Here is a 19,759-nt window from a genome sequence, read left to right as displayed (position 1 = left end):
ACAAAGTCCGATGAATTCCATGACAATGAATTAAACTTAAATCAATAATATATGGACCAATTAACCACTTTATATTGGAAGGGCATTGTCTGATACTGCTCTTCTGTCTGAAGTATTTTGTAGAGCATGAAATCAATTACTTGGGCGACTGTATCTGGTGACTACACACTGTGTGTGTGTGTGTGTGTGTGTGTGTGTGTGTGTGTGTGTGTGTGTGTGTGTGTGTGTGTGTGTGTGTGTGTGTGTGTGTGTGTGTGTGTGTGTGCGCGCGCGCGTGCGCGTCATAAACTCTCCTTCCGGCGAGGGCTGTATGATGGATGTAATGCTGCCTAGATTGTGTCCTGACCGATAGATGAGCAAGGCTCCATGTTGGTCGAGTACTTGTCTTCAAGAGGAAAGATGAGAAGTGCGTGCAGGGGATTACTGAAATGGATCTGTTAGGAAGGCGGAAGAGGTTTATAGTTGCACTGAAGGGAGACATCCGGGTGACGGGTGTATAAGAAAGAGAAGACAGAGTGAGGAGGAGGAGATTCGTTATGACTACCCATAACAGCAACAGTCCAAAGAAGATGAAGATCCTACACAGAAGCTACATCGTTGCTCTCCACCAGTTTAGCATTTTACTCCAATCTTAAGTCCTCTGATCTGCTGACATTCCCTTAACATAACTTGACAACTGAGAGTCTAAGATCAAGGATTCAAGAATAAAGGAAACGAAACACAAATGAATTCGGAAGATTACTCGACTTCTGACCAAGCCTGATACCAACGAATGCTCACTAGTTACCCAAAAGAGCAAAAACGCACTCATCGTAGTGTACAATGGCAACGTGATATGTAACATTTTTCCGTAATAGTTACAGTACATTGATGGGATTTTAGCCGAGACTGGATGATAATACGTGAACTTCTGCATTATGATCTATAAATCAAGACGTAAATCCCGAACTCTTTCATAAATCCAGAACGAAAATTCCTGAAACGTCTTTCATAAACCAAAACATAACCCTCCAAAAAATTCCACAAATACAGATGTGAATCCCTAAAGGTTATTCACAACACCAGAAATACATTTAAGAAGAAGAAAAGTTAATTAACAATGGCAAGAAGTTGTGCAGAAAAAGAAAGGCTCTCTAACAGGCGCCTATCTAATTAAGATTAAGACATTACATTAAGATATTAAGCGCATCAACTAAAGTTTTCCCTCCTTGCGTTCCCACATTCTCTCTCTCTCTCTCTCTCTCTCTCTCTCTCTCTCTCTCTCTCTCTCTCTCTCTCTCTCTCTCTCTCTCTCTCTCTCTCTCTCTCTCTCGTTACATTATTCCATCGCAACCTACTTATGTATACATGACGACGACCACCAGTTACCACTAGTAACAGCAACAGAAACATCACATCAACATTACCAATCAGATTCTTTGTTTCCCCACCGCCACCACCATCTGACGTATGCACCGGACAAGAACAATCAAGAGCGTTGCATAAATACGAGACACACGGCTGAACTTGAGATCTTGGGTGGAGAAGAAAGAAGGTCCTACTGAGAGGCGGGGAAGCAGGGAGGCAGCGAGGGGTGGAGGTCGCGGAAGACAATGGTTTACGAGGGACACTACATCCACTGCCGAACATCCTGCGTGAGCTGCGTGAGGAATGGCACGTATCCTATAATCCTACCGTACTGTGTGTGTGTGTGTGTGTGTGTGTGTGTGTGTGTGTGTGTGTGTGTGTGTGTGTGTGTGTGTAAGGTTTTAGTAAGGAGATTTTGAGTTAAGTTCGTATTGTTCTGTCTCCATATCTACGTTTTTCAAAATGTCGAACTATGAAAGAGAGAGAGAGAGAGAGAGAGAGAGAGAGAGAGAGAGAGAGAGAGAGAGAGAGAGAGAGAGAGAGAGAGAGAGAGAGAGAGAGAGAGTCATACAGATTTAGTGTGTTACATAGTTTTCCTAGTATCCTTTCAGTTTCCCTAAAGCCTTGATCTTAATGAAGTAATCGGACCAATATTTCAGTATTTCTTGTGTGTGTGTGTGTGTGTGTGTGTGTGTGAAGGCTGCATTTGTTCACGTATTGGGTGTATGATGTGGACTACTTATAATTAGATGTTGGTGGATTAATCCCCCAGTGGGAGGGTTCTGTTTTTGTTACCGCACATCTCTACAGCCCACCGCTCCGCCTGGTCCCTGGAGGATAAAACGATGGTTTGGCCAGGAGCACCTTTTGGTGTCCATTGCATATAAAAATTGCGATCTCAGTCTCGGAAACGTCTCCAAGTAAGTAACTTATGAAGGCGCATCTTTCTTATTTTATGACATTTCATCGTCAGAGCCACCGTTATGCCGTATTTTGCAGGTTTCCATTTATCGGCATGTGAGCGAAGGTTTCTGCCTCGCAACTTGCGCAACTATCGCCTCATCACTTCATATACGGGATAGACAGTTTTGGTTGACACCATCAGACTCAGCAGTGACTGTAGAATCAAGATGTGTTGTAAAAACTTGACGAAACAAATAAGAAAATGGTATTACGACGAGTCAAAGTGTTAAGATTAAAAAAAAAAAAAGTTTTATTTATGCTTGTTATTTTCAACAATTAGTCATTGAATGCTGAAGTATATTATTACATTAAGTAGGAAAAACTTTCGTGAACACGATACTGTGATTAAGATACAGATAAACACACAGAATGCAGATAAAACACAGAGTCATTTATTGCAACATGTCACTCACCGCAACCATCTCGGCGGCGCGGCACTTGGCGTGGCGTGTGCAGGCGGGTTCCGTATGCGTCTAAAACTTAGAACCCCAACCGCTGGGAGGTCCTTTAAGTTGCTACGCAGCTTAAAGCACTTATTACTTGGTTTAGTATATTTAAGTTAGTATTTTTTGTGTAATATGAATAATAATTCTACATACTGTTGTCAAACTATCTATCTATCTATCTATCTATCTATCTATCTATCTATCCATCTATCCGTGTGTGTGTGTGTGTGTGTGTGTGTGTGTGTGTGTGTGTGTGTGTGTGTGTGTGTGTGTGTGTGTGTGTGTGTGTGTGTGTGTGTGTGTGTGTGTGTGTGTGTGTGTGTGTGTGTGTGTGTGTGTGTGTGTGTGTGTGTGTGTGTGTGTGTGTGTGTGTGTGTGTGTGTGTGTGTGTGTGTCCTGTTTACGTGCAGCAACACGAGCCTTGTTGACCAGAAGGCAAGTAACCTGCCGCGTTCACTTCCACTGCTTTGCATTCTCTCTCAACCTGAACTCCTCTGATCTGCTTACTGTCTCATCATAATACCTGATAGTTGATAAAAATTCAGTGGATCACAGAAGTTAAAACTGAGGGAAAACGCAACACACGGGAAAGAAAGCGTGGTGTTTTACTTGACTTCTGACCGTGATTGTGGTTTCCTCTCAACATCCGCATTCATCTTTCAAATACTAATCACATGTATTTGTTTGGGCGCCTGGGACTGTTTACTTACGGAGACGCGGTGATGGTACAAACAGTGCAAATTATTACATCTACGTGTGTACTGTATATACGTACCGTTCTGACCTCCGTATTTATCTTTCAAATACTAATTACGTGTTGTTGTTTTGACGGCTATGAGTGCACATTTTTACCGGAGGTGGTAATGTAAACAGCGAAAATCATTACATCTACGCGTGTACTGTACTGTGTGTATTCGGTTCTGACCTCCGCATTTCTCTCTCAAATACTAATCATACTTTTTTGTTTTGGCTGCTGGCATGGTTCACTTCGGAAGACACAGTACTAATACAACCAGTGCAGATTATGTCTTACGTGTGTACTGATAGCGTTCTGACTTCCGCATTCATCTCTTACATTCTGGATTCACTTGTTGATGTTTTGACGGCTGGGGCGGCACGGTTTGGGAGACGCGGTGGTGATACAAACAATACTTCCTCTAGAGTACTGTGTATAGCGCTCTGACCTCTGCATTTATCTCTCATATATTTGGATTTCAAGTGCTGTTGTTTCGGTGGCTGAGACGGTTTACTTTGGGCCACACGAAGATAGAAGCAATATAAATCATTGTGTCCCCGCGTATACTGTCTATAGCGTTCTGGCCTCCACACTGCTTCTCCCAAATACTTATAATTCTTTATTTATTTACTAGGATGGGAGTAAGCACTATAGGAGACACGGTGGCGATACAAACACAAACCGTACAAACTATTCCTCGTACATTCTCTCGTGTACTGAGCATGAAGTTCTTACCACATTCATCTCACATATTCACATAATGTACCTGTTGTTGTTTTGGCGGATAGGACTGCACTCTATGGGAGACTCGGTGGTAACACAATGCTCAATGCTGCGTCAACCCTTGTATTGTGTATGGCGTTCTGACCCTCGCATTCATCTCTCACCATCTCTTATTCGTACTGATGCAGGATTCACGTGCTGTTGTTTTTTGCTAATGGGACTACGTACGCATCTATGGGAGACTCGGTGGTAATATAAACAGAACTCATTATTAAGTCCACGTGTGTATTCTGTAAAGCGTTCTGACCCTCGCATTCATTTCTAACCATCTCTCACATGTTCAGGATGTTTCGTCGGCTGGACCTGCGCACCATGAAAGACTCGGTGCTAATACAAACAGTGCTCATTAGTAAGTCCATGTATGCATTATGTATAGCGTTCTGACCTTCGCATCCATCTCTCACTTACTTAGGATTCATGTATTGATGTTTTGTAGGCTGGGACTAAACACTTTTGTGGACAGTGACGATACAAGCAGCACAAAGTATTACTGTCTTCGCGTCTGTCGTGTGTAACGTTTTGACATTTGTATTCGACTGTCATATATTCAAGATTCACGTGTTGTTGTTTGGTTAAGTCTCACTACACATTTTTTGGAGACTGGTTGAAGACATAAGCAGTGTTCATTAGGTCGATAACGCCGTGATCTCCGCATTAATCTCACACATACCTATCACGTGGTTTTGACAGACAGAAGTGCACGTTTTTGGAGGCCCGGTGATAATACAAACAGTGCTGATTATTACGACGATACGTGTATTAGCCGATAAGTCATGACCTCCGCATTAATCTCACACATATTTATGACGTTTTGGCAGCTGTGAAAGTGCATTTTTTGGTGACTGGGTTCTGATACAAACGGTGCAGATCATTAGGTCGATATGTGTATTAGTCGATAACGCTGTGACTTCCGCATTAACCTCTTTCATACTTATTACTCACTTTAGACAGCTGAGACTGCACATGGGAGACTCGGTGGTAGTTGAGAGAGAGAGCACCAAGTCACTCCAATCGTATCAAAGTTCATCACTCGAACAATCACCTGCCGTAGCTCTCAATATCACAAGTGTGCACTGTGTAACATCGAACATCTCAAGTGTACCTACCACCTGTATCATCATTAAAGAAAGAAGAAGAAGAAGAAGGCGATCAGTGTTTGTGTGTGTTCTTTATTTACACAAATCTACACTACTTACCCACGAGAATCCACGTTACTCATATATAATCACCAGAGGACCCTATAGAAGTAAGCGGGTAATCGAGACTGCTGCCATCATCTACACTCTGAGGGTTACATCATCATCTCTACATCAAGAACAGTGGTGGGCAGTAAGTCTGGAACAAGTAGCGGCAGAGGCAGTGACATCTGTTTTTCGATACAAGTGGTCGGTAGCGGGTTAAACAGACATTGTAACGGTAGTGAAAGGATTGAAAGGATATTAGAACAAGGAAAATAAACACAAAAAACTGTTTGGAGAGGAAAATAAACAGGGAAAAATGTTTAAAGACGAAAATAAACACGAAAAACTGTATGAAGAGGAAAATACACACGAAAACATCTGTATGAATAGGAAAATACACTCGAAAAACTGCGTGAAGAGGAAAGTAATCACGAAAAACTGTATGGAAAGAAAGAAAACACACACACACACACACACACACACACACACACACACACACACACACACACACACAACACACACACACAAAACAACAATAATAATGCACGTAAAAATATGAAAATACACACAAAAAAAAGGGCGGAAAACACGAAATGAAAACACGTTGCATGACTACCAATAAAATTTCCTTCACCAACCAACAGAAGTCCTCGTCACCTCGCCGGGAGACACTTCAAGTCTTTACTTGCACCCACAACAAAGAACACTTAGCGAAGGATCTGTTATGCTGACAAGGTTACCATCTCCCAACCCCCCCATCCTCCCACCACTGCTCCCTCTTCCTCTTACCCCCTACCTCCTTCTGCTTCTCCTCAAGTTTTCCTCTTGTCATCGTCCGTTCCCCACCTCCTCTTTCTCCTCCACCTCCTCCTCCTCCTCTCTTTCTCTCTACACTCTCTCCCTTCTCTTCATTCTCTACTAGTTTTCTGGGATGTTTTCAAGGCGACATCTCCAACCAAACTTACATTTCTTTGACGCACTCTCTTTGACTCCGACTCTTTGACTCTCTCTCTCTCTCTCTCTCTCTCTCTCTCTCTCTCTCTCTCTCTCTGAAAATGATTTCCTATTTTTACAAATCTATTACTTTTTTTCCCATTTTCTTTGTGTTTCGATATTAGCGCTACACACTCACTCACTCACTCACTCACTCACTCACTCACTCACTCACTCACTCACTCACTCACTCACTCACTCACTCACTCACTCACTCACTCACTCACTCACTCACTCACTCACTCACTCACTCACTCACTCACTCACTCACTCACTCACTCACTCTCTCTCTCTCTCTCTCTCTCTCTCTCTCTCTCTCTCTCTCTCTCTCTCTTGTCCTGAGCAGAAGGAAAGGAAGCTGGAGCAACAAAAAGAGGAATGTGGGGAGGGTGGAGTGAAAAATCCCCGTGAGGAAGCGGACGCGTTCCCCAGACCACACCCACCCACACACACACCCACACACACACACACACACACACACACACGCACATACACACTGGTACAGCCTGACACGGATAAAAACACGAGATAAAATGCACCTACATCTCCAGAATCACAAGCAGCCGAGTGTTTACATTGCCAAGCTGAGATTCAAATTAAAAGACGTCATTTCCTGGACAGAAACGCACGCACACACTCACACAGGTACGAGTATGTAGGTAGGTAGGCAGGCACACACACACACGCACACACACAGCAGCAATCAGTATTAGTAGTCTTTATAGTAGCAGTGGTGATGGTGTAGTAGTAGTAGTAGCAGTAACAGTAGTAGTAGTAGTAGTAGTAGTAGTAGTAGTAGTAGTAGTAGTAGTAGTAGTAGGAGAAGGAGGAGGAGGAGGAGGAGGAGGAGGAGGAGGAGGAGGAGGAGGAGGAGGAGGAGAATAGAAGTCAATTTATCAGTCATTAATAAATAAGTGAATGAATAAACGACTGACCGAGTGATGAATGAATAAATTAATAAATACACAAGTAGATCACATAGAGAATAAATAATACACCTACATTAACGATTTTCTCATTTTGCAGTTCGTAACGCTTCCTGATCCATAATTTGATTTGCATACCGTAGCCATCAAGCCACACTGCTGAATTAATAAAGAGATACTAATTGAGAGAGAGAGAGAGAGAGAGAGAGAGAGAGAGAGAGAGAGAGAGAGAGAGAGAGAGAGAGAGAGAGAGAGAGAGAGAGAGAGAGAGAGAGAGAGAGAGAGAGAGAGAGAGAGAGAGAACTAAGAATGACGAGTATTCTTAGACACTGATGTTATTTCTCAGGTGCTCAAGTTTGCTTTATTTTATCTTAATTTATCTTTTTTTTTTTTTATCCCTCTCCTCGCTCGCATTCCAGGTGTCCGCTGTGACAGTTCCGGCAGGTGACGCAAGACGCTTTTAGTGTTTACGAGCTGTAATCCGCGAGGAGGAGGAGGAGGAGGACACACCAGCATACAAGGGAGAAGAAGAAAGGTGTGGGTGTGATAAAGAACAAGTACAGACGAACGTAAAGGAGGAGGAGGACTAGGAGGGGGATAGTTTGACACGAGAGGAGAAAGGTGTGAGAGCGGTAACTAGGAAAATATTCAGAAGCTGTTGGGATGAGGGAGGGGGCAAGACACGGAAAAAGGAAATAAAGAAAAAAAAGACGAAAAAAAGAGAGGGTGAGTGAGGATCGAACGTACAGACAGCGATTCGTATTCAGGAACGTCTTGTTCCCTAACCAGGAAAGGTTAGAGGAGGTTCGACTAGTTCTCGAGAATGCTTTTTTCATGGTGATGGCAGATCTCGTTGAATATTATAATTATGCTATGGAAACATCTTTGAAAACCTCTTATAACTTCCACTGAGAAATTATAAGAGAATACGAGGGATGAGGTTGAGGAAGGCGGGGCAGGGACCTTGAGCCTGGTGACGCGCGGGGAGGGGAAGGGAGAGAAAAGTGATTACGAAAAGGGTAACGTACGTGTTAAGTGAGTCATTTCAAACTAGATTACGTCATTAGTGTAGGAAAGGCCAGTCTCCTTCAGCACCATCACGAAGGAGAAACAGGAGCTGAGAGAAGTGGTATTTCCTCCTCCTCATCCTTCTCCTCCTCGACTTGTACCTTCTATTCCTGTCTTATCTGCCACTTGTCACACCTGCGCTCCCACGCCTATTATCGACCAACCAAGAGCCTCAAGGTGGGCCGAAGAAATGTACTATAATCTCAATAATGTTTGTGTACTCCTCACTTAAATTTTCTCCTTGATTGCGTGTGTCTGTGTGCGTGTAGGAGTACAATTTCATGCCTTCGTGTGTGCATGTGTGCGTGTTGATATGTTGATTCTAAACATTCATGATACGGGAGGTAATGCTCAAATCTGTCAATTACACAAGTATTTAGCATCGCAGAGTTAGTGTGATGTAGCTACTGGAGAGACGCTTGCCTTAACTGTGCAAATGGTCGGACTCGCGAGACAGACAATGTGGGCAGACTACAGATGATTGGTTGATTGAATGATTGACTGACTGACTGACTGATTGAATTAATTTTGGCTCCGCGACAAGATTATTTAGCACTGCGTGTGAAATGGTTAAGACTTCACTAAATATAGATGAATGAAAACATCAGAGTATGATATTAAAGTATCACGAACCCAAAAAAACAGTTCCAATAATCTAACAAAAGACGTATGTTAGTTTTCTTCAAGGTAGTAAAGAAGCGCTGGGTTTCCTCGCAGCACACGCGTCTCACAAACAGGCGAGAGTGGCCTTAATGACTACTTTCCCAATTAACCTCGATCGATTCCATGGGCGATACTTCCCTGCGTACGAAGTAGGAAAAATTTTACCTAATTATTTTCAACTCTTCAGGTGGTCTCTCGGTACCACAGGGCAGGAGGTGGGGGGGGGGGATGTAGGCATTCATTACTAATTCTTCCTTTTTTTAATGTTTATTTGGATTTTGTGTGGATAATTTTCGGTTTTGCACACTTGTATGGTGAACTTTGTGATCTGACATTTGTAGTCACTACCTGTCTATTTGGATATTTGTCTATCTACTAAGTCGACAGCTAATCTATATTTTATCTATTTCTCTATGTATCGAGTTGTCCTCAGCGTTTATTATCTATTAATGATGTAGAATACTAATTACATCATCACGAGTCATGAAATTCCTCTTAAAAACACCCAACAATTCCCACTATACCTTGTTAGGAAGTAGACGCGATGGGGCGCCAAAACCCGTGAGAATACCGTCCCGTCTGTCTGTCCACGCACACACTTGTCTATCTGCGTGCGCGGGGTCCCTGTCTATCTGTTCATTTGTAGTCACTAAGTCGAGAAACTTGGATCTCTTCAGCTGTGTTTGGCGATTCCTTTCAGTCCTAAGTCCAGTGACCCGCTGAACATCTGACGGTTATCACTTTTCATTTTTTTTTTTACTTTTTTTTCTACTATCACTTTTCCCTTTTAATAGCTGTAGTCTTTTTAAATTTATATTATTTTCCTTTTTGACATTTTTTCTTACTTTTTTGACAGCCGTAACTTTTTTTGATTTTTTTTTTTTACCTTTGGACAAAACATTTTTTTGTTGATATTTTTTTTACCAATTTCCATTTTTGACAGCAAACTTTTTTTTTTGACAATCACTTTTTTTTTTTTTTTAAGGGGGGAGGTGACTGTCAGCAGATGAGATGAATCAAGACCGAGAGAGAAGACGGTAAAGTACAATAGGAGTCCACACTGGCGACCATGAGTGTACCAATCCGTCTTGCAATCCTCCTTCCTGTCTGGAGGGAGAAGTAATGTGCCTGTGTACCTAATTCCCATCCGCTTGCATATCCGCTTGGTCTTGTTGGGAGGGGGGCGGTGGGAGAAGTTACGGCCATCGTTTTCTCCCTTGTTTGGCACGTGAGTGAGGGTCAAGGCTCCTCCCTACATACCCTCAACCTTCCCTCCCCATACACAGAAATGCCTGCACACCGCAACAAGCCCACCTGCTCCACCATAACCTCGCGCCATAAACTTGTCTCTTAACTCTGCCGGCTGTTTAAGAGTATGACACTGACTGCTTCATTGTGTAACTCCTGATGACTTATGGCACGAAAACTTAAACTACAGACACGGAGAATATTGAAATACTCGATCACTCCTTTTTGTTTTCGGAGGTTTTTAGAAATTACTTTTTTAAATTAAATATGACACGTGTATGAGTAACCTTGCAGAGTTTTTATCTATTTATTTATTTTATTTATTTTTTTACGGGGTTTAAATACTCGTGGTGTCTTTAATTATACTCGCCCCAGACAGTTGCGTGAGGCTTGAGGAGCAGTGAAGAGCAGCCCTAGCAGTCCGAGGGTTGATGGTAATGAAGTCGTGATCCTTTCCGTCATAATCCTCCACCTGGAATTACCGTGCCTTTTCAGCAGGTGAACACTAAGTACCCAGGTAACTCATCTTCCGGAGTTTTTTTTTTTTTTTTACCCTCTCTTTTAGACATGTGTATATTGCCTTCCTGTTTTGTCTTCCCTTTTTTTTCTTTTTTCTACCTTTTTCAACGTACAGTTTTCAATTTTTTTTTTAAGATTTTTTTTATTTTCTATCTAACGTGCATATGTTGTTTCATTTTCTTTTTTTTCCACTTCTATTTATCTATTTATTTATTTTAACTACTCATTAAATAACCTGTTTTGCTCTAAGGTAATATGCAATACTGTTTTTTTTTGTTTTTTCTTCTTTTGATTTCCTTGGAAGTGTTATTTTATTTTATTTTTTTTACCCTCCTCTTCTCTTTTCCTTCCTGTTTGTTAGTCATTATAAAAAAAAAGGTGGGAGGGGGAAGTGTGTGTGTGTGTGTGTGTGTGTGTGTGTGTGTGTGTGTGTGTGTGTGTGTGTGTGTGTGTGTGTGTGTGTGTGTGTGTGTGTGTGTGTGTGTGTGTGTGTGTGTGTGTGTGTGTGTGTATCTCCCACTAAGGATGATTAATTGTATGCGTGTCAAAACATATTGCTTCTTGTTCAGGAGGGTGACGCGGCACTCTTCTTGGTGCATGATGATGATGATGATGATGATGATGATGATGATGATGATGATGATGATGATGATGATGATGATGGCTGCGATGAATGAAGAATAAGAACAAGAAGGAAGAAGAAGAAGAATAGGAAGATAATAAGAAACGTTAGAAAATTTAACAAAAAGACGAGAAGAAAATACGAGAATAAACACAAGAATACCGACATACAACTAGTAGTGTAAACATAAGTCTTATAAGTTAATGAAAAAGGTAAATAAATAAACAAAAACAAATAAATAAATAAATAAAAAGTAAAACAAAATCACGAACATAACATTAGACATCAACACACACACACACACACACACACACACACACAAAATACCAGATACGTCATGATTCACGCTTCATTAATTACTTTTTCTTTTTTTATCCACGTTTAGTGTGGCATTTCGCTCGATTCCAGCAAGTGTTCTGTAAACGCACATGAACTTACGTAAGCAGCATTAATCACAGCAAGTAAGCCTTCATCATTACAAGAGCATTTCATATTACGAGCGTGAGGAGGGGAGAGTAAGGAGTAAGGTGAGAGGGAGAGGAAAATTAACAGAAATTCGAGGAGAGGTAAAAGGAGGAGGAGGAGGAAGAGGATTACATCAGATCTTGGAACGCAAGCATCTCCAAGAATATTTCTTTTCTTTTCTACCTCTCTCCTTTCTCTCCCTCACTTCCTCCTCCTATCGTTTCTCCTTTAGTTTTCTCCTCTCTCTCTCTCTCTCTCTCTCTCTCTCTCTCTCTCTCTCTCTCTCTCTCTCTCTCTCTCTCTCTCTCTCTCTCTCTTTCTAAGACAAGCATGGGGGAAGGGCTTGTGATGTGATAGGTGTCTGCTTCTTTCGATCAGAGGTTACTGCCTATCACCAGGTGGTCTTGGCAGCAACAGCAGTTCTTGGTGCTTGGCTGGTGAGGGTAAGGTCATGGGGGGGGAGGGATGGTGGTGGTGGTGGTGGTGGTGGTGGTGGTGGTGGTGGTGGTAGTCCAGAGTGTTGCCAAAGGTGGTAAATATAAGGTGATGCATGAAGAGGAAAGTGAGGGAGAAGATGAGAAGAAAAACGACAGTAGGAAAGATTGATTCAGAGGAAGTAAAGCAGCGGCAGCAGTAGCAACAGGAGAAGCAGCAACAGGAGGAGGAGGAGGAGGAGGAGGAGGAGGAGGAGGAGGAGGAGGAGAAAGATCAGGCTATTGACCCTCCGCACCTGAGTGAAAAAGAGAGAGGGAGAGGGCAAGGGCCCCGGCACGACTCAGAGACAGGCGGTGTGTACGCGTGTTCCCAAGCCACGTGCCTGTCCAGTGGTCAGCGTGGTGCAGGTCGGCGGGGCAACGACTTCTGCACACCTTCACCACCACAGCGGGGCGCGCGACTGAGGGCACGCCGGCAATGCTCCACGCCAGTGCCTGCACACGATGCCATTTACTGCTGTGTCACAGGTGTTGTTCACTGCCTCCATCTTTCACGGGAGGCCCGCGGCTCATGTCAGGACTGGATACTTGGTGCTCAGCCTCCCGCTCCTCGTACTCACTTGGCGCCTTTGCCGGTGAAGGGGACATGTGAAAACCAAAAGAAGGTAGACCATAGAAATTTTCTTCAGCGTACAGATCTTTACCCACTACAGATTACAAGACTCCAGCGAGGCGAGCTATAAGATGGCGCAGACTCGCCGATAAGCTTAGACCTGTGTGCTTCACTTGGGAGAGTGTGTTCCTTGCGTCACAATCACAACACTGCCACCACAACAGCCTGCTTCATGAGAACGTTGCATAACAATCTGCAAAATGAGAGCTTCGCATCTGTATTTCAGTAATCATCATTAAGGCTTTTTGCTTACTGCTACTGCTGCCCATCGCATGAATCATGAGGCGCCGCGCAGGCCGGGCCTCTACAAGTACCCGCCCAACGACACGATTTCGTTCCGTACAGCGGCGAGGTAACCTTGGGTGCTGGATACACCAGGCATCGTGAGGCCAGCTGGCGACACGATCTGTAACATGCATCCTTGCTTCGACGCGCGATTTTCTTTTCCTTTTTTTTTCTTTTATCAAAATATTTTCTTCCTTTGTTTTATTTTTATTTATTTATTTTATTCTATTATTATTATTATTATTATTATTATTATTATTATCATTATTATCATTATTTATTTATTTATTTTATTTATTTATTTTTTTGTCATCAACATGTCACGGGACTTTATCGGGAATAATCCTAATTTCCGAGGACTGAAAAGTGAAACATGTTCTATAAGAACTGCAACGACTCCTGCGGCAGTCTGTCTCTTGGAACTGTCAACACACAAATACTTGGTACTTGTGGTGCACACGTCACCCACTGCAATAAAAACTGTAGTATTTATTGCGGTGGTTACAATGTTCAGAACGACTACAGCCTAAAGGTTATCCTATATCTTAATGAATCTCTCTCTCTCTCTCTCTCTCTCTCTCTCTCTCTCTCTCTCTCTCTCTCTCTCTCTCTCTCTCTCTCTCACACACACACACACACACACACACACACACACACACACACACACACACACACACACACTCGGGCTTGGGTACAGCCTGAAAATTAATCAAACGAGAGTAAAACAACCCATGAAATCGAGACAAACTCCTGACTGATTACCGCCCAGACCACCGAGTGAAAATAAGGCTAGGCGAGTTCAAGTTTTAAGCCCGAGTAACCTTCACCTCACAAAACACTTCCCCCTCACACCGCCATGTCTAACTTTCCACCACATGTGCGAAGGAGCTTTGGCCTCACTCTCTCACTTCGACAAAAACCCCGGACCACCCCCTCACTCCTCTCTCCCTTCCCCCCAGCAACCCGAGACCCACGAGCAGGTGTCAGGGTCCGCAGCGCCGCTCTACACGTGGCGCTGGGGAAGCGGACACGGGGCACAGGAGGAAGTAGGCCGGATGGGGCTTCTGGATGTGTGGAGAGGAGGTGTGGGAGTGTGTGTACGCGAGTGGAGGCACGCATACACTCCACATCAGTCCGGCCTTCACTTTCTTCACTTCCTCGCCTAGCTGAGCTGTTTGTGAAGGACTCAGGATATGGAACTGCATCTTACGTTCTCTTCTTGCTGCTACTGCTTCTAATTGTTCTCCTCCTCCTCCTCTTTCTACTACTACTACTACTACTACTACTACTACTATTACTACTACTACCACTACTACTACTACGATTCAGAGCTGTTAAGGTCGCTCATTCTTCATATGGTATCAGATTCTTTTTTACATGAATATTTTTATTGTTTGGAATGTGGAAGAAAAGTTCCACACACACACACACACACACACACACACACACACACACACACACACACACACACACACACACACACACACACACAAATAAAATAAATAAATAAATAAATAACTGGCCTAGTTAATCCTTTTTCTTTGTGAGTAAAATCCTTCTTATTACTATTATCATTGCTGCTGCTGCTACTACTACTACTACTACTACTACTACTACTACTACTACTGCTATCACCACTTTCACCCACACTTCCCTCCCATCCTTCCTTAACTATGTAACCTTACCCTTCCACTTTACCTAGTATTTCACCCCGTCTGTCACTTTCCATGCACCGCTTCCTCTTCCTCTCCTTACTCATTCACCCCTGTCCTATCCACCACCACCATCACCACCATGAGAGAGAGAGAGAGAGAGAGAGAGAGAGAGAGAGAGAGAGAGAGTTTCATTAGCCACGATGTCAACCTCATAACTCTCCCTTTAAAAATTTCGCCTCTCACTCACACCGCGTCCCTTCTCCGTTCACTGTCTCCTCACGAGCAAGGTCACTTTTTTTTACCCCCTTTTTAGCACCGCCTCCGAGCCCCGACCCTTCCCCTCCGCCCTTTTCGCGAATGAGTCAGGGCAGCCGGAGGGGGAGGGGGTGGTTTAGCGGGGAGAACTGGGAGCAGAAGCGAGGCGAGTGTCCGACCGCGGCAAGGCTGAGAGGACGGGAGGACAGGAAGACGCGAGGTGGAGAACAGGTATAGGTGAAGCAGAGGAGAGAAAAACAAGTATGGATGACTTTTGAAGGCAATGAACGAGCAAGATACAGCGGGACACACGTGAAGGATTGACGGGTCTGGCTTTTGTGTTTGTTGTGCAGGTGCCCTAAGTCGTAATGTCACGCAAAATGTCCTGGGAATTTTGTCTAAAGATAGAATATATATTAATGGATGGAAAAGTGAACTGCTTTTGTGTTAACCTTTCACTGCTAGTCTGCTATTATTCCTCAAGCCATCTACAACTCTTAAAAGGCCATTTGTTTTCGTGCTATAATCTCTAAAATACGTTCTTCTGTAGTTTAGAAAAGTTTAAATTGTTATTCATAGTCTTGTTTTCTTTATGTCCAGCCAACAGTTTATTACAGCGATCGTCGGTAGCAAGCAGAAATGTCTCGTGGCTTCCGTCAGCAGCCAGAAGCTTCCTATCATCTTACTAATGCAGTGATAAGATTACTACTCGCGTCACCGCACCCCAAGTATCACCAGGTTCCTGTCTTCTGCCTCCTTCACTCCCTCCCCCCCTCACTACGCTGGACATCTCCACTATTAATCTCCAATGATTCACCCATTACGTCGCTCTATTTAGATTTCACTTTACCGATGCCTGAATGACTACATCCCTTGCGTCACTCAGCCCACCCCATCCACCCCACCCCGTCTCATTTCACCTTCCTTCCCTCTTTCAACCGATGGTGCTTCTAGAATATTAAGAGTTCAAGTCGATGTCACACAATTACATTGCGTAGTATTAAATAATAGTACGAGTATTTATCCCTACCGGATCAAGTCAGTGACACGCAATTTATATCCAGCTTCAGAGTAATTCCAAATATCGGTTTGAAGGTTAAATCAGTAAAAAGTAGTAATGACATTGTACAGCAGGTAGGAATCGAAGTCCACATACGACAAAAAAAAAAAAAAAAAAAAAAAAAAAAATCACACACCATAATTTCGACTTTCAAGAATGTACAATCGCAGGACAAGACAACAGGAAGAATAAGCGAGAGTAAAGTGATTAAACGAAAATATATTTAAATTAAGATAAGAGTAAAATGAAAGTAAAATGTTAAAACGAGGGTAAAATTACACTAAAACGAACTTAATTGCCACGAGTAAACTTAAAACGAGTTAAGTTAAATTAAAACGAATAAAATTACAAAACGATAGTAAAATTATGATAAAATGAGAATTGGATAATGAAAAAAGAGTAAAATCATAAGACGAGAGTACACTTATAATAAAGCCATCATGAAAAGAAAAGAAAAATTATGTCACTAGTGATAAAACAGGATTGAAAATTAAAACAACTAGAGTAAAATCATAAAATAGTAAGAGCGGCGATAAAAATAAGATAATAAGAAAAAAGGACAGAAAAGTTATGATCGAAAAAACTGAGAATTAATATAAAACTACAAAAAAAAATAAATAAAATAAATAAATAAGTAAATAAATAAATTCCATCAAAATAAGCACAAGACAGCGAGAACAAAACGAAAATAAATCACAAAACAAGGACAACACGGCGATAAAACAAGAGCCAAAATCATATATATATATATATATATATATATATATATATATATATATATATATATATATATATATATATATATATATATATATATATATATATATATATATATATATATATATATATAAAATAAAAACTGAAAAAAAAATAATAATAACAATAACAAATGAAGCCTTAACCAACAGGCCTTTACACACAAGTTCATCTAGCACGGCCGACCACCCAGCCTTGTTTTCCTTCCCTGTAGGCCGCCGGGACCCACGTCACCGTTACGTTACGCACACGTCACAGGGCCGACCAGCCAGTGCAGAGCAAGGTCACCCGCCGCCAGAGCTGCGTCCGTCACGACTCACCGCCCGCCGCACCCCGCCGCAGCCAGCCCAGCCCGAGTGCCGCGCCATATTAGGCTCCTGGAGCTTGATGACGTAATCCGCCCCCACCTCCTCTCACCTCAAGCGTGAGAGAGAGAGAGAGAGAGAGAGAGAGAGAGAGAGAGAGAGAGAGAGAGAGAGAGAGAGAGAGAGAGAGAGAGAGAGAGAGAGAGAGAGAGAGAGAGAGAGAGAGAGAGAGAAACGGTGACAATACAAATTACAAAGGGCAAAAAAAAGCAGCAGCACATTTTTTGCCCCTTACGATTAAGTGATTAGAATAAGAATGTTAGAAGCAGTATCTAATCTAGAGTAAGTAAAGTAAGATTGTAAAATGACAAGACCTTATTTACTTTACTATACTCTCTCTCTCTCTCTCTCTCTCTCCCTCGTGACCTTCTCTCCTGCCTCCCATCACTGCAGGACTGCGGCACCTGCACACCCTGCACGCACATCAAATCTCATGCACGATCTGGAGCGGAAAGGTCTGTTCACTGCTCACTGGCTTCGATTCACTGCGTCTCAAAAAAATAGGTGGTTGATTGAGGATTGAAGCGGGTGTCTGTACTTCCTATGGGGTCTCTCACAAAAGCGCCTTGACGTCACAGATATCGACTCCTGTGGCGAGAGTGGCTGGCGAGAGTGGCTGGCGTGAGCAGGCCTTGGTTCCTTGGCACGCTCTCAAACGCTTTACTCTCACATCAGGATAATTTTCAAAGGCCACAGAGATATTTAGGCCTATATTCAGAAACGCTGTGCTCTCTCACCGTGATTTTTTTTCCAAGGCCACAGAGATGATTAGCCGGGTTGTCAAGTCTGTTTCTCCTGTTCATAATGTAGAAATTTTGTTAATCTGTCTAAAGAACCGTAAAAAGCACTCTTAAAAATCCGTGTAACTTCAACTCGAGCCTATTGAAAGCAGTAAAAGTGCGGCCAGCAGTGTTTCAGAATATGGCCCTTAGTTGGGTTTTCGTTGGTGTTCTTGCTGTTGGTGATGCTGAATCATTGTCAAACTATTACTAAAACCATGAAAAATACCCTTGCAAATCCCAACAACAGCCACTACAGCCTATTAAATGTAAGAGACAAGGTGAGGAAACTTGAGAGCTTTCTGATTTGCTCTCCTTTTCTTCTATGAGTTTCTAAGTACTCGTAAGGCTAAGACACCTCGTGAAGACCGTAAGAGCCACTGTGGCCTATGTATCTATTTATCTAAGAGCATAATGACCCTTGCTTCTGTACGTTCATCTTATTCACTTCCTTCCCTCTCGCTGTCAGTTTCCTTCCTCAAGACGTCCATCTCCCTGCCCGCCTCCCGCCACCCCGCACACCTTACTTGGCTGCACTTGACGCCGCTGATATATTAAGCTCCGAATTTAGATTTAATTATTTTGCACACACAGACAAGGTAAACTGACTATTATTGTATTAGGTGTGGAAGAAGAAAGAAGAAAGAAGAATGGAGAAGAAGAAGAAGAAAACGTAGTAATGGAAGTAGTAATAGCAGCAGCAGCAGCGGCAGCAGTAACATCAGTAATAGCAGCATCAGCAGCAATACCAGCAGCACTAATACAATTGGCAATAACAGTGGAAACATGGGAGGGCGCAGCAGGGGAGGAAACATAACAAAGGAGGCAAGGGACAGGATCGCTGGGGGACCTGATGACGAATAGACATGACAGCGCAGAGATAATAAAAAAAAAAAAAAAGAAAAAAAAAAATCAGGGTGATAGCGTGTTACTGGCCACACTAACGTAATCAGCTCGACAGTGACATGAAATGGAGGTCAGAGAGCGAGATAGGAATGAACGCAAACTATTATGTTTACAAACACAATAGTTTCTAATATACTCTCTTAATTCCTATCTTGCAACTGGAACCTGCGATGCTTTTGTAAGTCTGTTAGATTGGACAGAGGTTTAAGGTAAGACATTCTTCCAATTAGTCAACAGAAGAATAATTAATTAGTATGCCTGCCTTATCAAACCTTTCGTAACTAATTTACATGAGTACATTTGGTACCGCTCTGTCTCATCAAACTTGAGACGACTAACTTACCTGAGCACACCTGAGTCCACCTGTGCCTCATATATAAACAAGACAGTCTACCTACAACAAACATAGCACACCTTCCTGGCAGTATACACCCTATTCAACCTGTGTTACATTTAATTAACCTATCAGTGTAAACGCTACATTTTCCATCTCCACTCAAGCAACTACCAAAAGGCAAGACAGTGTAATTTCATCTCCCCCATTTCAACTACCTAACCTGAGCCAAAGATAACCTACACAAGTCCATAAAAACATGTGATTCTTCCTACCACACCTGCTCAAACTCATCCA

The 19,759-nt window shown here is 42.6% G+C and overlaps 1 protein-coding gene and 1 long non-coding RNA gene across 5 annotated transcripts in view; one reads left to right on the top strand and one right to left on the bottom strand.

Annotated features, from left to right (window-relative positions):
* The window catches only part of LOC135100848 (GTPase-activating protein skywalker-like), a 99,565-nt gene that overhangs the window by 18,305 nt on the left and 61,501 nt on the right, over positions 1-19,759 (bottom strand). The gene's annotated exons all lie outside the window — the stretch shown is intronic.
* On the top strand, positions 1,530-14,597 carry LOC135100849 (uncharacterized). The gene is made up of 4 exons (XR_010268945.1): positions 1,530-1,653; positions 2,158-2,267; positions 10,730-10,871; positions 14,312-14,597. It is a non-coding gene; the product is annotated as an uncharacterized LOC135100849 (long non-coding RNA).

This window comes from Scylla paramamosain, chromosome 5 (assembly GCF_035594125.1).
Source record: "Scylla paramamosain isolate STU-SP2022 chromosome 5, ASM3559412v1, whole genome shotgun sequence".
Taxonomy (NCBI): Eukaryota; Metazoa; Arthropoda; class Malacostraca; order Decapoda; family Portunidae; genus Scylla; species Scylla paramamosain.
Note: the sequence above shows the minus strand (reverse complement) of the source record. Positions and strands in the feature narration are given on the sequence as shown.